Raw genomic sequence first — 18,058 nt, 5'->3', positions numbered from 1 at the left:
AAAACATGCACAGTAATTTGGAATTTACATGAACTACACGTGATAATTTTAAGGAAAAATACATAAGTTGCTCTTATATTTGTTCCGAAAAAGTGAGTTTCTTGTTCAATTTTTACGGGTATCGTTTTTCCTCCATGTACTTGTCCAAACTGAATTTATTTTTCCCTTCCTAAGCCCTCTCCCAATATATATGTAGTGTGTGGCATACACTCTCCCTTACTCCCTATGATGATGCCACATAATAAATTTTATTCTTAAATAATTATTAGTCTAATAATTTTATTAATTAAGATAATAATATTTTACCTAATATACCCAAATATTTACCCTAACCCGTTTATTCTATTTCATTTTATTTCACGGTAATTTTTTCCCCAAAGAAATCCAAAACAATATTCCCTAAAAGAGCACTGAGCGGCAGCTCAAAGAACCCACTTACTCTTTGGTTCTTTGTTGAATTATTCCATGTGCAATTTTATTTGGGTCTCGTCAATTAATAAACTAAAGAAATATTTCTTTTGGGTTAATTAGATAAAGAAACATTACTCCAGCAATATTGAAATAATGAAGGGCATTTTGGCCGTGAACTATAATCTTGACGTGAATGATGAATTTGTGTATGGTATAACTTGTGATTTTAAAAAGATGAATTGAAAAAATGAGGTGATAATTAAGACTTCCAAATTTTATTCTTTATTTTTCAATCTCAAAACAAATTTTTACTTTTTTAGTCTATAAGTAAATAGGGTACAGTTTTTTATTCATAAATGAGTACTTTTTTGTCCCCGGCTGGTAACTTAAGGTAAGCAGATCGGGCAAAAATGGAGGAAAGATAACTGAAGAAGAAGAAAAGAAGAAAGAGAAAGAGAAGAAAAAAATAAAAGAATAAGAAAAGAAAAAAAGTTAGTATTTCCTTTAATACAACTAATTAATATAATTAGTGTAACTTCCAATGAAAACAAGACATCTGTATTATTTAATCACCTTTTGATCATTTTTCTATCTGTCACGCGCCCTATGTGATGTGAAAATAACTCCTTTGTCATGTCACTTATTAAGGAGTAAATAAATTCAGTTTGGACAAGTACAAAGAGGAAAAACGACACTCGTAAAGGTTGAGCGGGAAACTCACTTTTCGGGACAAGTATAAGGAACAAATTATGTATTTTTCCTAATTTTAAAAGAGATAATTCGGTAATCTTTTTAAAATAAATTATGAAAACGTTACTGATTTTGGAAAATAAACGTGGAACTAGAGATACAATTTTTGAATATCTATAAACACTTCACAAGATTTACTTACATAGTGAAGAAAAGAAAAGGATTAACATTATAGGAAAATGTCAAAGAATAAAAAACGAAATCATTACAATGCACTTATTTTGTTTGATTTACCATACAATTAAAAAAAGCGAAATAATCACTACTTATTTGTTTGATTTACCATAGGATAACCATAGATCATAGAAATGATGACAACTTAAAATTTAATTAAAGGAATGGAGTATCTTCGAATCTTTAGAAAGGAAGAGGAGCCAATTGCTTAGAAGTGCAATTTGGTTGAGTCAAACAATTCCACTTTCTTTAATTTAAAACAAATCAACTTGAAATTTTCTTTTTAAAGAAAAGACATAAAGTCTTACTATAAGGTCTTTGTCTGTCGTAGTGGTTGAGTAAGAATCTATTTCTAGGTCGACATGCATTTTCCTTTTCAGACGTAGTAGGAGTAATATTTTCTTCGTTGACATGCAAAATCTCCTTTTATTACGTTCTTGTTTAGTATATGCATGGTGTGAATACGATGGAATAGTATTAAAAACATGACCAAATAAATAAACAGTCCATTCAACTTGGTATTATCATTTTGTCACTCTATCTCAATCTTGTTTCATTTTGGTCCTCCAATTCTATTTCTTATGTTTCACTTTAACACAAAAACTGAAATCACTGCAAACAATATAGCGCGTGTGTATACACAAATTTAAAGTGTAATATATATACAATTAAATGTTGCCACCTGTTTTTTTCATCCATGTCAAACGGGTCAATACTTAAATACCCGAACCCGACCGTAAAATTATGGCCGCTTCTTATTTTCTCTCTGTCACAAATCCCAATCCGACTAATAGTACCCTAAGCTCCTTCCCAAATTCATAATCGCACATGATGAACCCATCGATTATCAGTGGTTTCTTCATCATTTGAAAACGAGCATCACATTTCATCAACTATTTCTTCATATTCATCACCTATTTCTTTTGAAGAATAGTTTTGATTGTTGTTGGCTTTTGGTAGCTTTGTTACTTCGGAAAGTTGCAAACTTAAGTTGTGTATTTTGAAAGAGTTGGTTTTATGTAAAGAATGAAACTTTGTCATCTGACAGCTGAAGTGTTATGTTGTTTGGCAGCTAATTTGCGCTTTATTTGAACTTTATTTTACTCTTGCAAGAGTTGATTTTGTGTAAAGAATGAAACTTTGTGTTTGAGACCTTTTTAACAATCTGAATTTTTTGTATTTGTTATTGTTTGAGGCCTGTCAATCAGAAGTTTAAAAAGTTTATTCTTCTGCAATTTACTACGCAACAGTCCTATGAAATAAACCCACAAAAAAAAAATTAATCAGATTAGATAGACGAACAACAAAATTGCAAAAGTTTGAAACTTTCTGGATGGCCATGCATGAAATCGGCAGATGAAAGCTTTAGAACTTTGAGAATGACGATGGGGCAACAGTAAATGGGGAAGGAAATAATGGGGAAGGAAGTTGGGGGATTAAATATGGGGCCAATAGTAATTAGAAGGAATTTTGCCAAAAATAAAAATAAATCTGCCTCACGCGCCTACCAGGTGAGGCAACTCACACTATGTGACTAGTCAGTTTTTGTATTAAAGTGAAACATAAGAAATAGTGTTGGAGGGCCAAAATGAAACAAGGTTGAAATAGAGTGCCAAAATAAAAATTGATGACAAATTGAATGGGTTGTCAATGTATTTGGCCTAAAAACATCTATTTAATCTACCATGTATGACGTTGGAAGGAAATATATTTTGTAATCCATATTAATTTACTAACTATCACAAATGTGAAGATGACTAATTGCCGACAGAGGCGTATCTAGTGTAGAAGTAGGGGCGGAGCTACAATAGTGAATGTGGGTTCGGGCGAACCCAGTGACTTTTTCTCGAATCTTGTATTTGCATTAAAAAATTTATTGAAAGGATATAAATATACAACGGCAAAATCAGTAACAAAATGAGTTTGGGTTCGGTGGTAAGAGTTATGTGCTCGAAGGCATCTCATACGGACCATGCGGGTTCGAAAGTGTAACTTTTACTCATTTTAACTACGTTTCCTTTTCCTTTTTTTTGAAAAAACCCACAAACTTATTACTAAGGCAAAAAAGAAAAATACAAAAGCTCCAAAACAGCCCCAGCTGTCCTTCACTTCTTTGAGAGAATTATTCCCCAATCAAAATCAAAAGAAAAGTGAGGGAAAGTGTTAAGGTTTTTAAAGTTTTTGTCATTACTTAAAATCAAAATCAAAGGTACTAACTAGTCATATTTTTCTTCAAGGTCCATCCCAGCTCTTCCATCTTCGTTTATTTATTTGCCTTTCTTTTATCTTTTGATTTTTTAAGTAAATGTTACTTGATTTTAAAAGTTTTGATTCTAAAGGCTTAATTTTTCATTTCGACTTTTTATATTTGTATTTGTCTGCTTCTCCTAAAATCTTAGATCCATCTCTTAATTTTTCTCAGCTTTGCCACGTGAATATAATTTGTGTATTAATTGGAGGGTGGACCATATCTTTTATTCTTTTCCATTACTTATAAATTTTTATAATATTTATATATGGCTTCAAAAGTTTCATTGACAAACACTAAGCCATTTAAATTCTTCACCTCTTTTATTTTTATTTATTTTATTGTGCAAAATTAAATTAAAGTGGGATATTCAATTTGTAATGTTGACTACAAAATAGTTTTTTAAATAAAATAAAATATTTTTATAGTATATTTGTTTAGGCTAGAAAAAGATGTGGACATTAAGCTAGTGAGGGAACTTTGCATCATATGATAATCTTCTTCATATATTAGCAAAAAGAAAAAAGGAAAGTAGAAAAGCTTTTCTATGCATCTAATATTCATTATTTAGTGAACTTTTAGAACAAATATTCACGAGATATAGAAACTTGTTTATTTGCTTAAATTTGATATTTTCTTTGGCTACTGCAATGATAGAAAGAACTTTTACTTTTATGAAGTTTTGCATTGATGGTAACTTTTTGAATGATTATTTTTTTTTTTTATAGAGAGAAGAAAATGTTGAAACTTAAAGACCTACCTAATGATGTGATCATTTTTTATTTTTTAAAACATGACAAGTGGTCAAGTGCAATTATAACAATAATATTTATAGTCATATATTGTCTTAAATGGTCGTTACTTTTTAAATATATATTAAATATTAGTACTCATTTCTTATTGTTATAATTGTATATATTAGCTTGAGGTCGCGGTCATGTCTTAGAATTCTGAACTCATACACTTAAAATTATGACTCCACCTCTGTGTAGAAGCTATGGGTTTAACTAAATCCATAACTTTCGCTCATAGTCTGTATTTTTGCCCAAAAAATTATTAAATATATACAAATAATAAATTTTGATCTATTAAATTAGATGAGATGTAATAGAATTGCGAATCTGAACCCATAAAATTCAAATCCTGGATCCAATTTTGACTGCCAAACAAGTTTCGATGGTATATTGCGCAAAAAAAATTATTCAACAATTTACCTAGGGGGAAATTGTAAAGAAAATTTTTTGCTTCCGTCCACCAAAACATAAAATATAGAAAAAGAAACGAAAAGCAAAAGGAAGAAACAAAATATTATAGGATTTGTATAGATAAGAGATTGGAAAAGATTTTTGCCTCTCTTCATTTACAGATAGTAAAGCATCAAATCTTATGATGGACAAGTTCAAATTTGGTGTCCCATAATTATATTGATTCCGACATTTGGGGAACTGATTAGCTTAACAAGACAAAAGGCAAACATGACCTGACCCAACTTTAGGTTACTTATTTACCATGTTAGCATGTTCTTTTGATGTCCTTTAAGCTTATGAACTCCATTAACGAAAAATAGTCATTTATTACATGATTTTGCCTCGTTGGCTCTCATCCCTCTTTTTGTTTTTTCCATTTCATTACAACAACGATAATAATTATGTCTCGCTCTCAATTAAGTTAAGTCAAATATATAAATCTTGATTGACTACGATACTTCATTTAAACTCATCTCATGCCAATTTTAAATTTATCTCATGTCAATATTATGCAAATATAACAAAATATTATTAGAAATGATGTATATTTTTAAGACGTAACAAATATCCGAAAAGTCAAAATCACTCTTAAAAAGTATAAGACCTAAAGTAAAGTGCTAAAACCTAAAACATATTTGCAACTAATACAATTGGCTATATAATTTTTTTTTATTCACTGTGTCCTATCCTTTTGCTTAGCAATATAAGTAAGAAAATTATTCATTTGTTGACCCTTATGTGAACTGATTTCTTATTTGATTATGTTGTCGAGAATGTAATATGCAATTTACTCCTCATGCCTCTGAGTCCGAAAGAAAAGAAACCCCATCATGCATGATGCATGCCCTAGAGCACTTCTTCCTAATTTCTTCTCAAAGTCAAATTTGTTTTCCAAAATAACTTTTTCTTCTAATTTAAAAAAGAAGAAGTTGAATTATGAAACCAATTAGATATTTATTTTTGAACCTGAAATTGTGAATTTAAAATAAAAGCAGAACAGTAAAGCCACGAACTAAGATGGAAAAGTTTGGGTTCTAGTTGAGCAACTAGTTTAAAGGAAGGCACAAATTTGCAGATTCATGGTCATTACACTTCCTAATTGTTCATAATTTTACCTCCTATAACAAACTATTACACCCTATTTATTATAAATCAAAAATAATTCAAAATATTATTACTTATAGCTATCTTTTTTTATTTTATAGCAAAATATGTATTTATTTTATACCCTACCATAGAGGCGTTAAGTACGCCAGTTATATTCTTTGTCTCTCTCTTTTCCTTCTCTCTCAGCAAAACTTTATGAGCAAATTTCTCAGCAAGATTCGACCATGATTTTGCTCCTAAAATCATGAGTCATTATTAATTAGTAAAGCTTTTTGCCAGTTATTGCTTTCTACTTTGCCATTTTTTTTTCCTCTCCATTCTTCTTTTTAATTTTCGCCATTGTTAGGTTTTTGAGGAAGAAACTTCAATTTTGTGTCTTTAATGGATGATTCAAGAACTCCGAAGAGGGTTACATGAGGTATACCCACTAAAGCCCTCAATTTTGATGGGTCATCTTTCGATTTGCAAATCACTCAAGAGGAAACTGTATTTGGAGGGTCTGCATAAACCATTGAAGCCGAGGGGGAACCAAACTACGCAATGACCCTATAAAACAAGTTGAAGATGCAAAATCCTTGAAAAGAGCCACAGTTGCAAGTTCTGTATGTTTTTTAATATACATGTATTTCTGTTTGTTTGTCCTCATACACTTAATTTAGTTCATACATGATTTTGCATTTTCTTTGTATTTAGTTGTAATTTATATGTGTTAAAATTCGAAAAACAACAATTTTAAATACACCAACATTTCTGTATCAATATTGTCTTGATTCAAGCTCGTATTTTGTATATTTTGTATTTTGGGATATAATGATACAAATTTAGTATTCATGTATACGTTGGTGTATCTTATTTTTGCATACATGTATGTTTGGTGTTTCATATTCTGTCTTTTTTATATATACATAGACTCAATTTTTTTATTTTTTTTATACATTATACGTTTGGAGATATCTGGGTGTTTGTCCTCATACAATGAATTTAGTTCGTAAAAGATTTTTGTTGTTGTGTATATAGTTGTATTTATCTATATTTGAATTCAAAAAATAACTATTTCGAATACACTAACAATATTAATTTATCAACTATTCTCATGATTCAAGCTTTGTATCTTGTCTCTACTGTATTTTGAATACTATGCAAATAATGTATTCAAATATACTTGTATTTATATGTATTTGAAGTCAGAAGCCACATGTTTTGAATACACTAAAATTATTGTAACCACCTAGTTGCTTTATATGTATTTCAAGCATGTATGTACTTTTGTGGTGTTTGTATACAAGAATTAAAAAAAATTGTTGAACACCCTACTACTTCATCAGAGTATTTACTCAAGCATATGCAGAGTATTTGACCACATGTGGATTAGTTCCACAAACAGCCTTTGACCCTAATTTTCTCCGGCAAAGATATGGTGTATTCCTTTGGGACTATGATATGCGAAAATTAGATATTGATGCGATGAGCGATAATGAAGCACCAGCAAATATTGTTACGTAAATCACAGAATCGGATACATATATAAAAATAATGATTGAATAGTTTTATGTTTTCTAGATTGTATTTCAGCTTATGACTAAATTTTTTATGATTTTTTGCAATTTTTGTTCTAGATACATGAATATATTTTGTTGGATTTTCAGAATAGTTGATTCCAAAATCTACACCTGTATTCATATCCTAGTTGTGTTTAACACCATCCATATACATATAACATGTATGGATGTATACATATACATACTGTATATATGCATGTCCTATATCCACTTTATGATACAGAGTTAAGTGCAACAATATGTTACCAATGGAAATACATATATATACATATACATACAATCAATGTATACATAAGTTCAATTATCGAAATATAAAATCTTTAACAAAATAAACAAACATGGAAGGAAGGAATCAAAATCAGAGCATTAACGCTAAATACAATGCTCTATTTTTTTTGTTGAACGTCCGGAAAAATATTCTAATTATGGCATGATAATGAGACGTATTTGAATTGATTGGGTTGAGATCGTTTAGGAGTGATACACATGAATTGATTGCTCTGTCCGCTATTATACAATTATACTCCCTATTTATTAGACGAATTACACGACTGTATTTATGAATACAGAAACGCAAATACATCGAATACATCAGGGTAATTAAAAAGAACGATCTATACTGTAAAGTTTAATGAGGCGCATTTGAATTGATTGTGTGGAGATCTTTTAGGAGTGATACATGCTAATTGATTCCTCTTTCCGTTATTAAACAGCTGGACTCCCTATTTTTTAGGCGAATTCCCCGAATGTATTCATGAATATAGTCGCACGAATACAACGAATACAGTCGGGTAGCAACAAAATATGAGCTATAGAGAGTAAATATGTATATGGTAGTTATAGGACGTTAATAGCCACTAAACTATAGTGGTTTCTGAAAATTTCTCTTTATTGTTTGCCATGTCAAATTAAATCTTCAAGTCTTGAGAATTAATATCAACACCCTACTGGAAAGAAATAACAAATAAAAAAATCACTACCTAAGATCTCTCAATAATGGATGTGGAGAACTTCGAATAAATGAATCGTATAAACAATAAACGATTTTCTTTTGTTGATAAGTAACTTGACCAACTGACGAGATAAAAACACAACATAAAATTATGCTCGCTAGTCAAATATAATATAGAAAATATCGTATTCACAGGGATTGAATTTAAATAGTATTTTCGTAGCTTCTAGTTTTAATTGCTATCCAAGATGATCAACAATTTAGAGTTGTGTGATTTAAAACTAAAATTTACTAAAAGTCTAAACTATTGGCTAATGACAATCGCAATAAGAATAAGCAAGAAGATATCAAAGGGAGAAAATAGGGGTTAATTGGATAGGTGTAAGATACTTGTTTGGGAATTAACTCTAGTTACTTCACTTATATGGTTCAAGTAAGTCTCTCGAATTCACTCTATTATGTTCAAACATTCAGTAGAAACTCCTTTCTCGATTAAGTCTCAACCTTACGATATGAACTAAGTTAAGTTTGGTGAAGATATGTAAGAATTAGTAGTGGATTAGTCTTTAGGAGAACGTCTTTCGATTATCCTCCTAACTGGGTCTAAATAATAATTCAATCAGCCTCTTTTGATTACTAACAAGAATCAATGAATTCAACCAATAAGATAATGCAAAACATCACAAATTATGCCTCTTTCGATTACATAAACAAGTGAATATATATGCAACAATAAAAATACCCAAAACGCTTCAATACATAAAGTTATAGTTAATATCTACAAACAATTCTCAAAACACCAAATCCATCAGTCCCTAAGGAAGAATTATTCCATGGATATGGAGAAATTCATCACAATTAAGTTTAAGTCAAAGGAAAACATAAAACATCCAAACCCTTGCCTTGAGTGAGGATGAATGATGAAATCCTTGTGCTCTTGCTTCTCCCTCTTCTCCTTAGCTTCCTTAGGTCTAAATAATGTCAAAAGTCCTCAAAATACCATTTTTCATGTATATATACCAAGTAGGGTCGAGCCCAAACAAATACACCTTCTCCTTCGCGAAATAGGACATTTTTCTGGAGTTGGACGTGCGCGGCCGCGCACCTGGAAGTGTGCCCGCACACTTGGACACGCTTTTTTACCATGTTCTGCCTCATATGCACGCCTAATGCGCAGCCAGTGCGCGGCCGCACATGTGGGTGGCGTTCTATTGGGAATTTGAAAAAACGTAAAACATGAAAGTTGTAGCCCCTTTAAATATATTTCCAAAGATATATTGTGGAGCCCAAACGAAATTCTGAGAGAAAAGTTATGTGCATTTTACTGGACACTGCACAATATGCCTGCTCGATTCTTCATTTCGTTCCACTATCATCTGTTGATCCCCGAACACGACCCCGACTTAATCCTTGGACTTTTACTCAGATTTCAAAGCTCCCGACTAACTTGAATTCATTCCATAACATCTACATAGATCAGAATCACTCATACAAGGCATAAAACACACAATTAGTGCAAAACACTAGCGATTAAAGCTCCAACTCAATTAAAGTCCAGTAAATTAGAGTGCGATAAGCGACTAAAATATGAGATTATAGCCTACCATCACCAACCTTACAAAGTGATACGTTAATAGGGTATGTCGAGACACATTAATTTCAATATTTGCAAGTAATAATTTGGGTCATTGATATTTGCAAATATTAAACTTCAATATTTGAAAAAAATTAAAGATAATTTGACGAGTGTTACAAGTGAAATAAATTTTAATTTACAAAATTTAAATTTTTTATAGATGAACTTCGTATCAAAACGCATTTTGCAACTTCTAAACACAACTTCAAATACTCATATGTTTTTTACATCAATCAAATATTATCCAAACGCATACTAATAAATGACTGCCTTATAAAAAATATTTGTCTCCATTTGTTATGAGATTTTCTATTTTTAAATGAGAGAATATTTCATAGTACAATGCACAAATTCAATTAACTTTCATTTTCACATTTATAGCTTGTTTGGATGGTTGTTACCTATTGTATTGTATCGTATTGTTACTTTAAATACAATATTTGTTTTGACTGTTACTTAAATTTTATTGTAATGTGTCGTTAAATCCGTCGTAATGTAATGACGAAAAGTGCCACTTTATGTAATGACTAATTTGGTGTGGTGGCGTCGTTACCTTATTTTTTTCTCTGATTTTTCCTTTCTTTATTATTAAATAATTATATTTTATCCTTTACCCAAATTTTTTATATAATAATTCTGCTTCGCATTCTAATTTTTTTCTTAGTAATGTTGCAAGTTTGTTCTTCGTATTTTTGGTGTGTGATATCATAAAATGATGACAAACGATACAATCTATGCAAATATTGTATTCATCAAACAAGACAATATAATACAATATAATATAATATGACACAATATGAAACGACATGTAACAACCATCTAAACAAACTGTTAAGAATAAATAGAATATTATATTTATTTTAACTCGTGAACCAAAAATAACATATTGGTTTAAACATAATTAGTAAATCTAGTTATCTTTTCCTTGATTATGATTTTTATAGATTAGTTTTCATTGATCACAAGCGGTGTTTGACCATCATACAAGAAAAATAACATGCATCGTGTTGTGAACTCTATGAGTGACTCGGTGGAGGGCATATTTGAGATTTTGAATAATTATGTGTGGGACCCAGGTTGAGTGCAGACATGTGCTAAGTTCGTGAAAGGGCAGCATAGAAAAAGACAGTTATAAATATAGCAAAGGGCGTAGAGTATTCTTTATGCTAAAATTATTAAGTGTTAGTTCTATTTTCCCATCTATGTTCTTCTTCTAATACTTCTCATCCCGTCCTGGTTATCCCTCCTTTATCCCTTTAATTTCCAGCTGATTGTTGTTCTTCTTTTCGTCAATATTTTTTATTTTGTGTAATTCAGTTTAGTGATTATATAATATATATATAAGTCTGTATTTGTGTTGAGAATTTGGTTTGTTTTATTGGTGCTTTCATCCAGAGGTCTCTAATGGAGGACCAAAAGTTACTCAAGGCTTTCGTTGATGACTCGATTCGTGATTCACTACAAGAAATGAAGGATTTTCCTTCTAAGGATTTCGTTGATATTCGTTCGATGTTAATGAAGTTAGTGGGGAAAAAGGCTACGACGTCCATTCCACTCCGAGATCTAATGGAATTAAGGAGGTTTCGCGGTGGAAATCCGGAGTCTTGGATTTTACAGGCAGAGAGGTATTTTGAGTTTTACTCCATCGTCGACGACCTTAAGCTTTCGTTAGCATCATCTTACTTGGATGGCGAAGCTTTAGCATGGTTCCAGTGTCTTTATCGGAACAAATAATTTATCGACTGGAAGCATTTTACGGAGAAATTGAAGCTGCATTATCACAGATGGATCCCCCCTGCTTCGATAGGGTGTTCGACCGATCTCCGATTTTATTCTAATCATTTTGAAGGTTTAAAACTACCAAGGACCCAGGGAAGTCCTCTTACTACTATGACTCGTGTTTCCATCTTTTTTTGAGTTTGAATCCACATTTAAACATGAAAACTCAGAGGGCAAACATATGTTCGATGAAATGTCTACTAGAGTCTTTTTCAAAGCAGTAGAGGAAAGTTATCCTGTTACAACAGTGATCCAAAGCATAGTTGCAACCATCGGTGTCTCTCACTTCGCAACTGATAATCACTCACCTAAGGTGTTCGACGAAATGTTACATAGTGGATGCGCCAAAGTATTCATTGAGGTGCAATCATATGCTCCAATCAACATGCTCGATGAAGAAGCTATGGGTCCTGAAAGCAGCAAAGTCCAATTGTTTGATGAAAGTCCTCAAAAAGATAGGCCAGATAGGTGCATCACTAAACTTTCTCTTGATCGTGACGCTATTGATGTGTGGCTATAATTTCATATTTTAGTATATTAATTACCTTGCATTTTATGTACTTTAATGTTAAACTACACTTTATTTACGCGTAATTGAGTCTATTTTATGTGTAGGTGAATTGAAGATGAAATTAGAGAAAAAGGAAGATTTAAAGAATAAAGTGTGCTCGAAAACTATGGAAAGAAGAAAGAATGCATTAAGCAGTGAAAAGATGAAGAAGCTCGCGAGGCGACCCTTTGATCTCATGTGGAAGCTGGCGACACGAGCCTCTGAGCTCGTATAGTATCAGGTGTCGCGAAGGGTGAGGCGAGCTCGAGCTCGCGTGGGAGCTGGCGCCGTACAGTGTTAGGCGAGGTTCATCTCGCATGGAGCCTCGCGAGGCATGGTCTGAGGCGCGCTTACTCCGGATTTTGAAGGCTTATTTCGTCTCCTGGTTTGACTAGGACTTGACTTATGTCGTTTAGGTCTTTTCCTACACATATAAATAGACATAAAACACCACTTTTGAAGTAGTTTTTGCGACCAGAGGCAAGAATAACTCGTGGAACACCAGTTGGGAGATAAAATCATCGATTTCTACATTCCTCTATCTTTACTTTGTAATTTATTTATGAAAAATACTTGGGATATTGTTACTATGAGTATGAGCAGCTAAACTCCTAATCTAGGGTTTTGATGGAACCTATTGGAGGATAATTTTCCTGTTACATTAATATAGATTTCCCGTAGTATTTTCTCTATTAGTTCAACTACGTTATTATTGTGGTTGGTTGAAGAGCTCTCAATCGACTGTGCCTATTTAGTGTGTATTATTCGGAAAAGAGTGCATATTTAGGTAGTTGTTGAACAACATCACTCCTAAAGTATATGGGGGATCAATACGGAGGGTTTAAAGGTGGGATTAAGAATAACGAAACCTTGGTGCGATCCGAGTGAGCCGTAACTTAGTGCTAGCTAGCGTAATTCAGGAGAATATATCTAGTAAATTGTGGTAGTTACTCGGAAAAGAATTACGACACTCAGAGAGCTCATGATCGGTAGAGAAAACTTAGGCAAATTTATAGGAAACATAGCGAAAAGGATTCCGACAATAGGGAAAATCAAAATCTTAGATCATTCCAATTCTTGTCTATAACATGTTCGTAGTTAGTTATTAAGTACTGCATTTTCATTACGTGTTATTTAGTTAATAAGCATCCAATTTATTATTTTAATATTTTTGAATATTGATTGCATGAATTTGTGCGAGTCTAGTAGCTGTGCTTAATAGGTTAATTCCCTGTGGGATTCAACTCCGGACTTGTTAACCAGAATATATTTGCAACGATCGCTTAGTCCTTTTTATAAGGCATAGTTGGGTGTGATCAAATTTTGGTATCGTTGCCGGGAAATTAACGGTGTTATTAATTGCAGCTAAAAGAAGTACTAGAATTCTTAGTGTAGTCAATTTTCCTCATTTTTAAACTAAATACATTGAAATTCTAACGTTTGTATTCTTGGGTGTTACAGGTGCATGCCTAGAAACTCTTCAAGAACTGATGAATTGTTCGAAGCATTATTAGATCTTGAGAAAGTTTTCAAGGCACTGAATCGTGCAAACAAGAAGGGCAAACATCAACAGAACAAATTGAACCAGACATGGATGACGGAATAGAAAATCTAAACAATAGAAACAATGCGAATGACCCGAACAATCAGGGTGTGGTGCCTCTTGTGCCAAAAGCAGCATTGTATGATTGGGCACAACCCACCGCCGAAAATTTGGCAACCGCAATTGCAGTCCCTCAAATTCAAGCGGAATCATTTCAAATCACAAACAACATGATACATTTGTTACAGAACAAGGGACTGTTCTCAGGGTCTTACATTGAAGATCCTCAGCAGCATCTGAAAAATTTCCCGTCGATATGTGTCATGCAAAGGTAAACTAATGTGACACCGGAAGCAATAAAGTTGTTATTATTTCCATTCTCGGTGATGGGAGAGGCTCAGACTTGGCTTAATTCACTCCCCATAAACTCCATCACTACTTGGGAGGAATTAGTCAAGCAATTTTTGAACAAGTTCTACCCACCCAATAAGACTGCCAAACAAATTGATGAGATATTGAGCTACAGGCAGAGACCAACAGAAACACTACAAGAAATGTGGGAGAGGTTCAAGGGTATGCTGGTTAAGTGTCCTCATCATGGCATTCCAGATCAGATGTTGGGGAAGAGGTTCTACATGGGATTGGCAGACAGCTTAAAGGCCAATGTTGATGTTTCAGCAGGTGGAGCATTTTTGAGCAAATCATTCAGAGAATGCAAGATCCTACTTGATAAAATGGCTCAAAACTCGGGATGGATGACAAGAGACTCTACAATCACGCATGCCGTTCACTCAGTGGCCTTGGACCCAAATAATTCTATAGCCGAAAATATGGCCACTCTGATGATACAAATGAGTTCCTCACCAAAAAGATTGATGAATCAGTCCAGAAGCAGTACGTACATATAATTGACGCGACTAATGGGGGCTTATGTACACCATGCATTAACCAATCATATGTATGCTCTTGGAGTGCGGAAAGTGACAACCAGCACTATCAGAAAGATATGAACTATGTGGCCAACTATGGAGGACAAAGGCAAGGTGGTCAGAATTGGGGGCAACAGAATCAACAATATAGACCATCACATCAGTAGTACAATAATAGCAGCAATCGTGGAGCTATGCGACCACAGGGTCAAGTTGTGCCGTACCAAAGGCAACAGGGATACAACCAGCAAAATCAGCAGCTAGCCTTTCAACAGCCTCAACAACAGCAAATAGTAAGACAAGAAGATGGGTTGTCTGAAATTAAAGGAATGTTGCAACAACTGATTGGGTCTAATGGTAAAATGCAAGAGAGAGTGGACACACATGAATCAGCGATAAAAGGCATTGAGATTTAATTAGGACAGATATCAATGGCTCTGAATAATCGCCCCCAAGGGACATTACCGGCAGACACACAAGTCAATCCAAAAGAGCAGGGCCCGAAACAGCTGATGGCGGTGAGTCTAAGAAATGGTAGAGACCTAAATCTAGAGCAAGAAATTGCTCGCGAAAGCCGACCAACTGAAACACTTGTGCCAGTACCCATTGAGGTAGATAATTCAACAGGGTTAATTGAGGTGAGGATACAACATGCACAAGAGAGCACAAGCAAAGAAAAACAGGTTACGAAGGAGACTGAGGTAGCACAAGAAACGACAGTAGAAGCAGTGCCTAAGCAGGATAAGATTCAAATCACTAGAAGGAAGCGACCTCCAGTACCATTCCCACAGAGATTGGCCAAATATCATAAGGATGAGCAGTATAAGAAATTCATGGAGATGTTGAAACAAATCCAGGTAAACATTCCACTGATTGATGCCTCGAGGGAGATGCCTGGGTATGCTAAAATGATGAAGGATTTGATGTCTCGCAAGTTTGACTTCCAAGACTTGGCCACTGTTACCCTAACCCATACATGTAGTGGTATCATGACGAGACCCATAGCTGAGAAGTTGTCAGACCCAGGGAGTTTCACAATCCCATGCACAATAGGCAGCTATGCTTTTGCTAAAGCATTGTGTGATTTGGGGACAAGCATAAACTTGATGCCCTTGGCTATCTACAAAAGGTTAGGCATTGGAAGAGCAAGACCCACATCCATGTTACTACAACTAGTCGACCGGACAGTGAAGAGGCCATCAAGTATCCTTGATGATGTACTAGTGCAAGTTGGAAAGTTTGTGTTTCTAGCAGATTTTGTCATTCTAGACTGCCGGGTTGACGAGGAGATTCCCATAATTTTGGGAAGACCATTCTTGGCCACTGGGAGAGCATTGATTGATTGTGAAACTGGAGAGCTAAAAATGAGACTGAATGGTGAATAGATAACATTCAATGTGCAGAAGTCTATGCGGCGACCAAGTGAATTTGCTAACTACTCTCTAATAGAAGCTGTGGATGTAATTTTGGAGGAGGACTATGAGACTCTGAATGCTAAACACCCTCTAACATCCTGTCTCACGAACTTAGAAGAAGTAAATGGAGAGGACTTGGCAGAGTGGGTGTTGGTTCTTAAAGGCCAAGGGTTCTGGAAAAGAGAGCTCGAAATTAGTATTTGCACTTAGAAGAAAGAAATACTCCTCCAGCTAAGCCATCGATCGAAGAGCCACCACAGTTGGAACTGAAACCGCTACTACCTCATCTCATGTATGCTTTCTTTGGACCCAACTCTACTTTACCTGTTATTATCTTAACTGGTTTTTTAGATGTGTAGGAAGAACAACTTTTGCAGGTATTGATAGAGTGCAAAACTGCAATTGGTTGGACCATTGCACACATTAAGGGTATCAGCCTGGCCTTCTGTATGCATAAGATTTTATTGGAAGATGGCCACAAACCTTCCATAGAACATCAAAGAAAACTGAACCCTAACATAAAAAAAGTCGTGAAAAGGGAGGTGATAAAGTGGTTAGATGCGGGAATCATTTTCCCCATCTCCGATAGCAATTGGATTAGCCCAGTTCAATATGTGCCAAAGAAAGGTGGAATGACTGTTGTGAAAAACGAGAACAACGAGCTAATCTCAACAAGAACAGTCACAGGATGGCGAATTTGTATGGACTACAGAAGATTGAACAAGTCCACCCGAAAAGACCATTTTCCCTTGCCGTTCATTGATCAGATGCTAGATAGATTGGCTGGGAGGTCCCACTTCTGTTTTCTGGATGGATACTCGGGGTATAAGCAGATCTCTATTGCCTCGGAATATAGAGAGAAAACGTCATTCACTTGTCCATATGACATCTACACTTTCCAGAGAATGTCGTTCGGCCTATGCAATGCACCCGCCACATTTCAAAGGTTCATGATGACCATCTTCAAAGATATGGTAGAAGACATAATGGAGGTCTTCATGGATGATTTCTCAGTGGTGGAAGACTCATTTGATGATTGCCTAATGAATCTGAAAAGAGTGCTGAAAAGATGTGTGGAGACTAATCTGGTGCTAAATTGGGAAAAGTGCCTCTTCATGGTACAGGAAGGTATAGTCTTGGGGCACCTAGTGTCAAGTAAGAGCATTGAGGTGGATCGTGCAAAGGTTGATGTGATAGAAAAGCTACCACCCCTACTTCCGTCAAAGCAATAAGAAGTTTCCTTGGCCACACCGGTTTCTACAGACGGTTTATAAAAGATTTCTCCAAAATTGCTAACCCCATGTGTAAACTGCTTGAAAAAGATCACCCTTTTGTGTTTTTTGATGGCTACAGGGTAGCATTTGAGGAGTTGAAGAAGAAACTGGTGACTGCACCAATCATAGTGGCCCCCGACTGGGGGCAACCTTTCGAGCTGATGTGCGATGCAAGCGACTATGCTGTTGGAGCAGTTCTTGGGCAGTGAAAAGATAAAGTCATGCATCTGATCTACTATGCAAGTAGAACCTTGAGCGGCGCCCAACTGAACTACACAGTGACAGAGAAAGAGATGCTAGTTGTGGTGTTCGCATTTGATAAGTTCAGGTCATACCTGATATGCTCAAAGGTAATTGTTTACATTGGCCATGCTGCCCTCAAGTACCTAATTGAGAAAAGGGAGTCAAAGCTGCACCTAATTCAATGGGTGCTACTGCTAAAAGAGTTCGACTTGGAAATCCGGGACCAAAAGGGAACAGAAAA

General features: G+C 34.5%; 1 long non-coding RNA gene and 1 other non-coding gene across 2 annotated transcripts; one reads left to right on the top strand and one right to left on the bottom strand.

Moving 5' to 3' along the window:
- The first annotated feature begins 11,095 nt into the window (after window positions 1-11,095).
- On the top strand, window positions 11,096-13,029 carry LOC104106315 (uncharacterized). Its single transcript, XR_688575.4, has 2 exons — window positions 11,096-12,331; window positions 12,479-13,029. It is a non-coding gene; the product is annotated as an uncharacterized lncRNA (long non-coding RNA).
- Window positions 13,030-14,453: 1,424 nt separating this feature from the next.
- On the bottom strand, window positions 14,454-14,560 carry LOC117279219 (small nucleolar RNA R71). Its single transcript, XR_004509629.1, has one exon. It is a non-coding gene; the product is annotated as a small nucleolar RNA R71 (small nucleolar RNA).
- Window positions 14,561-18,058: the final 3,498 nt, after the last annotated feature.

Source organism: Nicotiana tomentosiformis, chromosome 4 (genome assembly GCF_000390325.3).
Source record: "Nicotiana tomentosiformis chromosome 4, ASM39032v3, whole genome shotgun sequence".
Lineage (NCBI taxonomy): Eukaryota > Viridiplantae > Streptophyta > Magnoliopsida > Solanales > Solanaceae > Nicotiana > Nicotiana tomentosiformis.
Note: the sequence above shows the minus strand (reverse complement) of the source record. Positions and strands in the feature narration are given on the sequence as shown.